The following is a 13,347-nucleotide window of genomic DNA, read 5'->3' as shown; positions in this document are numbered from 1 at the left end:
ATTTTATTTCTGAAATAAATAGAACAGCAGTCTTTGTCAAATGTAAAAACATGACCTTCCTGTGCTAGACATGAAACAGAAATCAAATTTCTGCTAGCAGCAGGTACATAATAGCAGTCTCTAAGTAATAAACTAAAACCAGACGGTAGTCGCAGATGGTAGGTGCCCACAGCCACAGCAGCAACTTTTGCTCCGTTGCCAACCCGAAGGGTTACCGCACCTTCCGCCAGCCTTCTACTTTCCTTTAGACCCTGTATGGTAGTGCATAGATGAGTACTAGAACCAGAATCTATAACCCAACTAGAAGTAGAAGAAATCGTTAGATTAGTTTTAATTATGAGCAAGTCTATACCTTCTGAAGGTGTGTCACCTTTCTTGTTCTTCAGGCTCTTGAGGTATGAAGGACAGTTCTTCTTCCAGTGGCCGTCGACATTGCAGTGGAAACATTTTCCTTTGTCATTGGCCCTTTTCTTTTGAACTTCCTTCTTTGGCTTCTTGTCTTTCTTCTGCTTCTTAGCAGGCTTCTTTTTCTTCCAAGTAGACTTTCTCTTGGAACCAGAAGTCAACTCAGCAGCAAGGACATTGCCCCTTGAACCTTTCAAGGCTCCCTCAGCAGTTACCAACATATTTATCAGTTCAGTCTTAGTGCATTCAATCTTATTCATGTGGTAGTTTACTATAAACTGACCAAATGAATCAGGAAGGGATTGAAGGATCAGATCAACTTGCAATTCCTTGTGCATGTTCATACCGAGCTTCTCAAGCTCCTCTAGGCCCTTGATCATAGTCAGACCGTGATCATGGACGGACTGCCCCTCGCGCATCTTTGCTTTGAAGAGCCTCTTGGACATTTCAAAACGAGCTGTGCGACTCTGCTCACCATACAGCTCTTGCAGGTGTGCCAGTATGTCCCTAGTAGTCTTCATATTTTCATGCTGGCATTGTAGTTCATTGGACATGGATGCCATGATATAGCACTTGACCCTAGTGTCATCGTCTGTCCACTTTTCATGCATCGTACGCTGATCAGCGGTCGGACGTGCTGGTAATGCGGGGATGTCATTGTCGAGCACATAGCCTATTTTCTCGCAACTCAGAACAATTTTGAGATTCCTAAGCCAGTCTCTATAAGGTACCGGTCAATCGGTTGGTCTCAAGAATACGGGTCAAAGGGTTTGAGGCTGACATTATGATCTGCAGAGAGTAAAGATTCTAGTTAGACTTTTGTACTTGATCCTAATTTGTTTTAAGGTCTTTTAGAACAAATGTAACTCCCACTATTTTCTCGAATTCCTCACACTCCCCTGGTAGGAAAATGGAAATCCCACAGGACTAGGGTTTCTAGTGGGTACTGCGGTCCCACCGATTTACATGCCACCTCACCTAACAGTTATTGGTGACACATAGATTGATGAATGTACAACTCTTGTACAATGCTTCTCAAGCATATTGCAGTGCAACTTGGTCTCTAAGCCATGAAAATCTCACCTAACAGTTATTGGTCCCATTTCTTAGTTAAGTCAGACCCACCGTATAACCGTAGGAATAAAGTCGTCATTGGATCCTCACCTAACAGTTATTGGTGCCCAACCCCACCTTTATCCTACAACATCTCATGTCTATAGAGAGGTCCAGCCCCCTGATGCAACTTAACCACTGTATCCAGCCGAGACAAATCAACATCAGAAAGACCTTAGCAGCTCTACTACGGTGGAAGACCTATAGACTTAATATTGGTTAATCAGGTCTTAGTGTTTGCAACTTGAGCTCTTCATAAGAGGTAATCGAACAATTGGCCAGGTAAGCAGGTGGGAGGCTCCCCTTACTCAGAGAGTAAGGTCCTAATTAAGTAACCACCTTTCATGCTTTCCTAGACACCAGTTAGATCAATTAATCTAATATGACTCGCTCATGTTGGTTCACTCTCGACTTGATTGAGGAGGTTTTAATTTAGGTCTCAATTGGGTTTGCTACATCACATGTAAACCTATCTACCCGACTCTCATTCACATCACATGCAAACGGCACATTGCGGGTAGTTATAATCGCAGCAATAATTAAAGCTAAACTTTAAATGGGTGATGATCATGGATTCTAATTAGGTCATATTACAAGCACATGCACGTCAATCGATCAACTGGTCTTCAATCCTTGAATTGGTTCCAAGCCTCCTTGATTTGATCCTTGACCAACTCTTGATCCAATCGCCATCAACCGCTTAGACCCCTGTTCATCTCATGCATCATCTTCGACTTGATCGTTGACGTACATCACATCACAGAAATACAACCAGATATAAAATAAAAATAATAATAAATTACATCTCCCTTTTACGAGGCACGCAGGCCTCTCAAAACATTAAATAAGATGCATGCAAGCATCTGAAAAATTACATGACATTGCAGATCACATCGCAGGTCTTTACATTTAATACCAAAAGGGTTTGAATCCTATGATCATCACCATATGTAACAATTATAATTTTCAGATCTGAGAATTAATTGATTATGTTATGACATAGGTTGCTGATCATGCTAATCATGATTCTAAACTTTGTAATCCCATTAACAATGCAATTAGAATCATCTTTTTATCACATAAAAATCAGCATGCAAAAATCAGCACCCTAGAAAAAATCTGCATGCAGAAATTTTCAGCATGCATAATCCTTCAATTTTCAGATCTTTGCCTTTAGATAATTAATTCTTACCTTAATCTATGAAGCCTAGGCTCTGATACCACTGTTGGAAACCCGCCCATGCCGCAGAAAATTCAAAAAAATTCGGATGGCAGCGGAATCGGCATAAGCGGGATCAATGTTCATCGCATGAACGTGTTTCAAGAAACCGTTCGTAGATGGGTAAGGATTAAAACCTTTTAAAACTTTAGAAAGATTAGATCTTCACCTTGTGCGGGTAGATGATCACCGCAAACTGATAATCGTGGTTTTGGATGAAGGTTCGCTTGAAGCCGTTCAAGTGCCCGGCCTCTACGGGTATCCACACGAAGCAGGAACCGATCCAAGCTTTCTATCTCCCCAGGGTGCTAGCTCCCTTGCAGAGATAACTTTGATGGCTGATCTCCTCTCTTTCTTTCAACTCTTGAATATGCTTGAGAGGAGGAGGAAGAAGTAGCAACCAAGGAAGAAGATCACCAGGCTTTTCATCCTTTATCTTTTCCCTGCGTTGAATCCCAAACGAAGGAGGAAGAAGAAGACTATCAAGGCCCTTTTCCTTCTTGCTTGCGGCTGATCCAAGAGGAGAGAAGGGTGGCCACGAATTGGAGAGGAGGAGGGCTTCTTATGCATGCCCTAGCTGCCGCCCACCTCCCTTTTTAAAGACATGAAGGGCTCCTACAGGTTAGGAGCCCTTGACTTATTTCCATGAGGGGGTGCCGGCCCCCTCTCTTCATGCCGCACCAATCAAGAGGAGAGGGGCTCATGCCCCTCTTACTTGGTTAACCTAATCTTCCTCCAAGGAGGATTAGGTGTCCTTCTCATGGTTTAGTCCTAATCTAATTAGGATTAACCAAATCATGAATCAATCAGGTTCAATCTATGCTAGTCCTAATCCAATTAGAACTTGAATGAACCATGACTCTATTGAACTCTTCAATCCTAACCCAATTAGGAGTCATGTTGATTCATTAGATTAATAATTAATTATGACTTAAGAAATCCTAATCCTATTAGGACTTGTTTAATTCTAGTCCTAATCCAATTAGGACTCTAATTTGAATTCGAAGTCCTAATCTGATTAGGACTCTAGGAATCCTATTCTAAGTAGGAATCCAATTCAAATCTCCTAATCTAATTAGGATTGTAGGAATCCTACTCCAAGTAGAAATCTCAGTCCTACTCCAATTAGGATTCCCAGTCCTAATCCAATTAGGACTCTAGAAATCCTACTCGAAGTAGGATTCGTGTTTTAAGTCTAATTAATCAATTCCCATTCCTTCTTCAACTTATTATCAATCGAATTGATTACTTGTGATTCCTAATCACGATTCAACCATCGGATCGGTTAATACTTCTAGTGTGTGTGTGACCCCATAGGTTCTATTCTGACTGGTAGTGAGATATATTGTGATCTCTTATCACAATATCATTGAAAACTCCTTTCAATGGATTGGAACGATTCCAACTCTACTCATTAGGGTTAATCGATCATCGAGATAATCCCTGTGAGTCCCACCATCCACCAGTGACACCTAGCAGCATGTAGTGGCTACCCAGCAGAATAGAATGATGAACCTCTAGGTGCAGTTATCATGTGATACAGTCCTTCTATCGTGGATCCCTACAGGACGGAAGTCATGGATAACTCGTCAAACCCCTTCGTCTGTCATATGTCAAGATTTATTCGACTTAAGTTCGAGAGCGGAGAACTCTTTCTCCACTGTGCAATCTGCCCCGGCCGAGGTCTTACGAACTCAGTCTTATAAATCACATAGGATCTCTCCTTATCTATCAAGGTCGATAGATTCCTTATAGGTGCATACCCTACTTCTACAGTGAACCTACTGCAGCCAATCTACACTGCATGGACCCATATGGCTAGAGACCATGTATGTGTGCAGTCAAACTACAATAACCTCACTGTGAGTAGCTGAAGCATCGTAGGTCAAAGGACCAGTCACACTACTGCAACATCAAGCAAGTCACTGACGAGTGGATAGACATCCAAGTGACTTCTTGTATTGGTCACGCTCAGTACCCTTGTTCTCTAACAAGCACCTGCACTATTACTTCAGTGTCCCTACACCATGGACTCGAGTCTCGTCCATCCATAGGGAAAGTAATGTGTGCACTGATCTCATCGAATCGATCACCGTCCTCGTGATGATCTATCGATCAGGAGTGTTGACCCCCTAATGGATTTTGATGAATACAAAACACTTGAGTATAATTCCCTTTATATTAACAATTTACTTGAGCATTTCAGGTGTTTAACTAAGAATATTGTTAAGAATTGTCAAGGCATGTTCCCATATTTTTCGAGGATTTATTGAAGATTTTTTTTTGAGATGAAGAAAACGGATCAGGGGCAGCCGAGACGTCTCCGGGTTGTTCCAGAGACATCTCTGGCACGTAGAGGAGGAACTGGCACGTCTGGAGACATCCCCGGCACCTGCCGAGGCGTCTCGCAGGGTCGGAGTCGACTCCCGACTTTTCGGAGTCGACTCTCTCAGAGACGGCAGAAAGGCCGATTTCAAGGGATGCGCGCGAGTCGTCTCCGAAGGACGCGGAGTCATCCCCACGCATAAAGCACAAACATCCCGAGACGTCCCCAGAAAGCGCGGAGTCGACTCTCTCAGGGATTCCAGAGGACTTGTTTTTCGTTGATAAAACTTCGGAGTCGTCCCCAACGTCGCAGAGTCGTCTCCATGCATAAAGCACAAACATCCCGAGACGTCCCCGTAAAGTGCCGAGCCGACTCTCTCAGAAAAACAGAAAAACAAGTAGTCGAGCCGTTCTTCTTCGGAGTCGTCCCCAGAAAGCGCCGAGTCGACTCCAACATCGTCAAAAGATTTTTTATACAGCCGAGACGTCTCTCGTTCAAGCGGAGACGTCTTCGGAACGCCTGGGACGCGACTGACACACTTTTGCAGGTTTGTTTGAATTTCAAACGGTCATATTTTTGTGTCTAACGGATCTATTGCTTGTAGGACTATAAAAAGGAGCTTTTAAGTGCCTTTAAACAACTTCTCACCAACCAAACATAAGATCATTCAAGAGAGAAGAAAGAGAAAGAGGTTCAAGGGAGTTAGTGCTTTCAAGAGGAGAAATGAAGTGCATTCAAGTCTTCCTCATCTGATTTCGTGCTCATCTACTCACTCCCACTCGGCAATCAAAGCTTGTATTCAAGCCAACGTGATCCACATCGGAAGAACCACCATCATCCACGCTTTCAACGGAAAAAAGGGTTCTTCCGGTTTTGTTGTTTCTCATTGTTCTATTTGCTTTCATAAGAGCTTTTAAATCCTTGTAAAACAATCAAATATTGTGCTTGTTCCAGTCAAGGGACTTGGAACAAGGGATAGGCGTCCCAAGCCTAGGTTAAATTGGGGGATTGTAGGGTTCGTTGTTAGCCCGGGGGAAAACAACGAGTTGGGTAGTTCACTCGAAAAACTACCGGACTGTAATCGCACTCAAGGCTACTTCAAGTGTTTGTGAAGAAGAAAGCAGGGAGAGTGAAGAAGAAAGTGAAGATGAAGACTTGGGTTTAATAGTAAGGAAGTTCAAAAAATTCATGAGAAGAAAGAAACCCTTCCCAAGAAAGAAGTTTGGAGGGAGAAATGATTGGGAAAAGGAAAAAGAAAAGGAAAGAGACCCAATCATATGTAATGATTGCAAGAGACCGGGACACATCCGCTCCGAATGCCCTCAACAGAAGAAGCACTATGGAAAGAAGAAGAAGAAGGCGTTGAAAGCAACTTGGGATGATAGTGACACATCCTCCTCCGAGGAAGAGAAGGAAGAGACCGCAAACTTGTGCTTCATGGCATTCGACGACGATGAGGTATGTCAAAGCTCAACTACAGATTTTACTTTAGAAGAATTATATGAAGCTTTCCAAGAACTCATGAATGATTGTGGTATGTTAGGAGCAAAAAATAAAGAACTAAAGGCCTCCAATCAAAAACTAAAGGATGACATTAAGAACCTATTGATTGAAAAGGAGAGCCATGAAAATGATAGCATCATTGACCTAAAGGATAAAAATTCAAAACTTATCATTGAAAATGAAACGGCAAAAACACTCATTAAGGAATTAAATCTAAGAGTCAAACTCCTACTCAATAGTAATACTTCACTTGCACAAAATGTTGAATCCCTTAAAAATGATAAGGAAGAATTAGCTAAAGAAAATTTGAACCTTAAAGATGAGCTACATAAGTATAAACCAATTGTGCAGAAATTTACACATAGCTCGGAAAAATTAAATCTTATTCTATCTAATCAAAGAGCTGTTTTTAATAAAGCCGGATTATGATACAAAACTAGCAAACAACAAAAATATCTAAAGAACTTTTTTGTAAAAGCAAAATATGTCAAAACTGAAAAACCTACATACTTCTATTGTGGAAAAAGTGGACATAAAGCTTATTCTTGTATTCAAAGAAAGATTCAAACCAATAAGAACACACTTGTAAAGGGTAAAAACACAACTAAAATGTGGGTGCCTAAGGGAACCAACTACACTAACCAAGAAGGACCCAAGAAAACTTGGGTACCTAAGAGCTTCATATGACTATTTTGCATGTATGCCTTGCAGCCGGGAGCAAAAAGAGAATGTGGTATCTCGATAGCGGTTGCTCAAGGCATATGACCGGTGACAAGAGCCTTTTCGTCATCTTGAAATCAAAAGAAGGAGGAGTAGTCACATTTGGAGACAATGCTAAAAGTCAAATCATTGGCGTTGTTAAAATCTCCATATCACCCTCCTCATTTATTGACAATGTATTGTTAGTTAATGGATTAAAATATAATTTATTAAGTATAAGTCAATTTTGTGACAAGGGGTTTAAAGTGTCATTTGAATCTTCTCTATGCATAATTAGCAGTCCAATTGACAATGAGATCATACTTATGGGACATAGACAAGGAAATGTTTACATGGTAGACCTTGATGATCTCACCATGAAGGATGGCCAATGTCTTGTAGCCACGGATACCAAGGTCAATGAGACTAGCTGGTTATGGCATCGTAGATTAGGGCATGCTAGCATGGATTTAATTTCTAAATTGATTACAAAAGATCTAGTCAAAGGACTACCAAAAATAGACTTTGAAAAGAACAAGATTTGTGCTGCGTGTCAACTAGGGAAACAAACAAGAAGCTCTTTCAAATCTAAGAACATAGTCTCAACATCGAAACCCTTAGAACTAATTCACATGGATTTATTTGGACCCACTAGAACTGCTAGTCTAGGGGGTAAGAAGTTTGGTCTTGTAATTGTTGATGATTTTTCACGTTATACATGGGTTTCATTTCTTGCCCACAAAGATGAGTCCTTTTCCGCTTTTATCAAGTTTCATAATAGGATTTCGAATGAACTTAATCTTAAACTAAAAGTAATTAGGAGTGATCATGGTACCGAGTTTGAAAATCAGCATTTTGAAAAATTTTGTGAAGAAAACGGTATCAATCATAATTTTTCGGTCCCTAGGACACCCCAACAAAATGGGGTAGTAGAAAGGAAGAATCGCACACTAGCAGATATGGCTCGTACCATGTTGTGCGAATCGGATCTACCAAAGTATTTTTGGGCTGAAGCAATAAATACTGCCTGTCATATTTTAAACCATGCCTTAGTTAGATCTATCTTAAAGAAAACACCTTATGAGTTGTTGAAAAATAAGAAGCCCAATATAAGTTATTTTCATGTTTTTGGTTGTCGTTGCTTGATTTTAAACAATGGAAAGGACAATCTAAGTAAATTTAGTGCTAAATCAGATGAGGGGATCTTCTTAGGTTATTCCTCATCTAATAGAGCATACAGGGTCTTCAACAAGAGAACTCTCGTTGTTGAAGAATCCATTCATGTTATTTTTGATGAAGCTAATGGAGATTCTTCTAGAAAAGAAGAAGATGGTGATGCAGGTATACTTGAAGACAGAATGAAGGAGTTCTCCATACAAGACAAACAACTTGAGGATGAAGTTAAGGAAGATACAATTCAGCAAGATGAAGAAGATCAACCCCAAGCAAGAGATCAAGATCTTCCGAGGGAATGGAGGTATGCACATGGTCATCCAAGGGATCTAATCCTTGGTGACCCTTCACAAGGGGTAAAAACAAGATCCTCTTTAAGAAATACTAGTAATTATCTTGCATTCGTTTCACAAATAGAGCCTAAATCACTAGAGAAAGCCGAAAAAGATGAAAATTGGATAAATGCTATGCAAGATGAATTAAACCAATTTGAAAGAAATCAAGTTTGGACTCTAATGAAAAGACCCCCTAATGTTTCGATTATAAGCACCAAGTGGGTATATAGAAATAAACTAGATGAAGATGGAGTAGTAATAAGAAACAAAGCTAGGTTGGTAGCCAAAGGCTACAATCAGGAAGAAGGCATAGATTTTGATGAAACCTTCACTCCTGTTGCTAGGTTAGAGGCTATTAGACTACTTTTGGCATATGCAAGCTTCATGGATTTCAAACTCTATCAAATGGATGTAAAAAGTGCATTTTTAAATGGTTATATAATGGAGAAAGTTTATGTAGAACAACCTCCAGGTTTTGAAAACCACTTACATCCAGATTATGTCTTTAAATTGCATAAAGCATTGTATGGACTTAAGCAAGCCCCTAGGGCATGGTATGAAAGATTAAGTAATTTTCTAATTGAAAATAAGTTTAAAAGAAGAAATGTAGACAAAACACTCTTCATTAAAAGAAAAGGGAATGACTTATTGCTTGTGCAAATTTATGTGGATGATATAATTTTTGGTGCTACTAATGATAGTCTTTGTCAAGAGTTTGCTAAGCTTATGCAGGGAGAATTTGAAATGAGCATGATGGGTGAGCTAAACTTCTTCCTTGGGCTACAAATAAAACAATCAGAGGAAGGCATCTTCATCAGTCAGTCCAAATACATCAAGGAAATGTTGGAGAAGTTCAAGATGAAGGATGCAAAGGAAATCAGCACACCCATGGGCTCAAGTTGCAAGCTTGACAAAGATGAAAAAGGTAAAAGTGTAGACTGCAAATTGTACAGAGGTATGATAGGATCTTTACTTTACCTTACTGCTAGTAGACCAGACATATTATTCAGTGTTTGCATGTGTGCTAGATACCAAGCATGTCCTAAGGAATCACACTTGCAAGCTGTTAAAAGAATATTCAGATATCTAGTAGGGACATCTAATGCAGGCTTATGGTATTCTAAACAATCTGATTTAAATTTAATTGCTTATTCCGATGCTGATTTTGCCGGGTGCAAACTCGACAGAAAAAGCACAAGTGGCACATGTCAATTCTTGGGTGCTAACTTGGTTTCTTGGTTTAGCAAGAAACAGAATTCAGTTGCCTTGTCCACAGCTGAGGCTGAGTACATTGCAGCCGGAAGCTGTTGTGCCCAAGTTCTTTGGATTAAGCAACAACTTGAAGACTTTGGTATCAAAATGGACAACATTCCAATTAGATGTGATAATACAAGTGCAATTAATTTAACAAAAAATCATGTCCAACACTCTAAATCAAAACACATAGAGATTAGGCATCATTTTATAAGGGATCATGTGCTGAAAAATGATGTATTGATTGAGTATGTATGCACTGAGAATCAATTGGCCGATATCTTTACAAAGCCCCTTTGTAAAGATAGGTTCAACCTTTTAAGGAATGCCTTGTGCTTGTATGATCCTAGCAAATAGATTGAATTTGTAATGCAAGCATGAATTGATTTCTACACTATAGCTTGAATGATTTAATTTGTCAAGCATATGCAATGCTTTGTAAGCTCTAGAGATACATGTGAATGCTACTCAAACTAATAATACACTTCAAGGTCACATATAGCAAACCTAGTGCCTAATAAGTGAAAACATGAATCAGTCAAAGTTAGATAACGAATTGTTTGACTTTCCGAAGGATGGTTACCCTCCCTTGGACTTTTCATGGAGATATTTTCAGAGTCTATTCCATAAGCATTCGAAATTTGGTCAAACATTCCTCATTTCAATATTGATAATTCAAAAATTATTGTCAAACTTTTATAGGATGTCTTATTAAGGGGAAGGATCACAAGCAAGCTCACTTTATATTCGCCAAAAGAAATTAAACGAATCATTGAGGTTAAATAAAACAAATTGGGAAAAGATAGGAATCGTTTTGAAATTTTTCAGTGCCGGAGACGTCTCTGGCAAATCACAGAGACGTCCCTCCGGCGAGACGTCTCGCATTAGTCGCGGAGACGTCTCGGGGACAGAATGAACTTTTTTTTAAATAGGTCGAAACAGTTCGAGCCGTCCCGAGTTGCTTTCCTTCGTCCCCAACGAAACCCTAAACCCTAGCACCCATCTTCTGTCCACTGCAAATCGAACCAAAATCTCTCCCCATTTCCCTAGATTTCCAATCCATGGCTCCTAAGAAAGCTAGGCGTACGGGTGGGAGGCGTCCTAGGGTGGCAAATGACGAGGAACGGAGGGAAGAGTCCTCCGCACCGTCTCCTCCGGTTGCTCCGCCAACCGTGACCCCCTCCTGTGCGAATCGCACAGTAACCACAGGTAGATACATTGATTTTAATTTCCTAGCTAGTGAGGGGTTCTCTATTGGAGAGAGACTCCGTGCCCAAGGTTGGGAACACCTATGTTCCCTAAATATGTCAACCTATCCCGGCCTAATGAGAGAAATCTTTAGCAATTTGGCCTTAGGGAGCTCGGGGTACACCGGATATGTCTGAGGCACATTGGTAGAGATCAATGAGGACGTCTTATCTAGCTTGTTACAAATCCCCAAGTACGGTGAGGCTCCGACCTCACATCCCCAAAGGGAAGTTGCCTTAAACTTAATCCTAAGTAGAGAGGACTGCGGTCCTCTTGACATAATTAAGTCCCAAGACCTCAATGCTGAAATGAGATTGCTCTTGAGCATAATCAATAGGGTCTTGTTCCCAAAAACCGGTCGCTTCGATTTCGTTTCGGAGCGAGACTTAGCCATTATGCACCACATCTTGCTAGGGATTCTCCTAAACCTCCCTAGGCTCATGTTGAACTACATCTCAATATGTCATAGGTATTCCAGATTTAGCATACCATATGGGATGGTGTTCACCCTACTATTCAAGCATTTTAAGGTTCCTATCCCTGAAAATGAGCCGGAGAAACCCTTGAGAAACACTGATTACTACAACGAGAGCACATTACATAGGATGGAGTTTCACAAGAAAGACGGGTCTTGGGTTAAGGTCTCTAAAAGAAAATCCCAAACTATAGAGCCTGAGATCCATCATTAGGAGCCTATCCACCTCTCTCCTCCACATAGCCCTATGCCTTTTCCAGATCATATGGAGAGCTTTCCTGATGTACCTTCCAGCTCAGCTGGACCATCCACTTCCATGCCTCCTCCTCCAGCTTGTGGGTCGACACTCCTATCAGATGAGCAGATGCACACCCTGGCATCTATGATGTGCCAGCAGATGAGGGAAGAGATGAGATCAATAATTTCTGCTGAGTTAGCTCCCATCCGCACCTCACATGAAGCACTCCTAGAAGAATTGAAGGAAATCAAAATTCAGATGGAAGCTATAGGATCAGAATTGGTTTGTGTGGCAACAAACCAAACTAGAAGATCATGTGAGATACAAGCTGAATTGAAGATCATATCGGATGGTCTTCAAGAGTTGACGAGCCCTGAAGGCAATGTGGGCAGTGTGGCTGCCCAACTTAGAGGAAGGATTGACAGGGCAACTGTTGACCCCCTAATGGATTTTGATGAATACAAAACACTAGAGTATAATTCCACTTATCTTAACAATTTATTTGAGGAATTCAGGAGTTTAATTAAGAATATTGTTAAGAAATGTCTAGGCAAGTACCCATATTTTTCAAGGATTTATTGAAGAATTTTTGAGTTGAAGAAAACAGATCAGGGACAGCCGAGACGTCTCCGGGTTGTCTCAGAGACGTCTCTGGCACGAACAGGAAGAATTGGCACGTCTGGAGACGTCCCCGGCACCTGGCGAGGCGTCTCGCAGGGTCGGAGTCGACTCTCTCAGAGGCGGCAGAAAGGCCGATTTCAAGGGATGCGCGCGAGTCGTCTCCGAAGGATGCGGAGTCGTCCCCACGAGTAAAAAGCGGACTTCCCGAGACGTCCCCAGAGAGTGCGGAGTCGACTCTCTCAGGGGATTCCAGAGGACATGTTTTTCGGTGATACAACTACGGAGTCATCCCCGAAGTCGCGGAGTCGTCCCCATGGAAAAAGCGCAAACATCCCGAGACGTCTCCGTAAAGTGCCGAGCCGACTCTCTCAGAAAAACAGAAGAACAAGCATTCAAGTCGTTCTTCTTCAGAGACGTCCCTGTAAAAGTGCCGAGTCGACTCCAAACAACATCAAGAGAAATTTTATACAGCCGAGACGTCTCGCGTCGAAGCAGAGACGTCTCCGGAGCGCCTGGAACGCGACTGACACACTTTTTCAGGTAAATTTGAATTTCAAACGGTCATATTTTTGTGTCTAACGGATCTATTGCCTTTTGGGCTATAAAAGGGAGCTTTTAAGTGCCTTCCAACAACTTCTCACCAACCCAACACAAGATCATTCAAGAGAGAAGCAAGAGAAAGAGGTTCAAGGGAGTTAGTGCCTTCAAAAGAAGAAATCAAGTGCTTTCAAGCTTTTC

The sequence above is a fragment of the Phoenix dactylifera genome, unplaced genomic scaffold (assembly GCF_009389715.1).
Source record: "Phoenix dactylifera cultivar Barhee BC4 unplaced genomic scaffold, palm_55x_up_171113_PBpolish2nd_filt_p 000120F, whole genome shotgun sequence".
Lineage (NCBI taxonomy): Eukaryota > Viridiplantae > Streptophyta > Magnoliopsida > Arecales > Arecaceae > Phoenix > Phoenix dactylifera.
Note: the sequence above shows the minus strand (reverse complement) of the source record.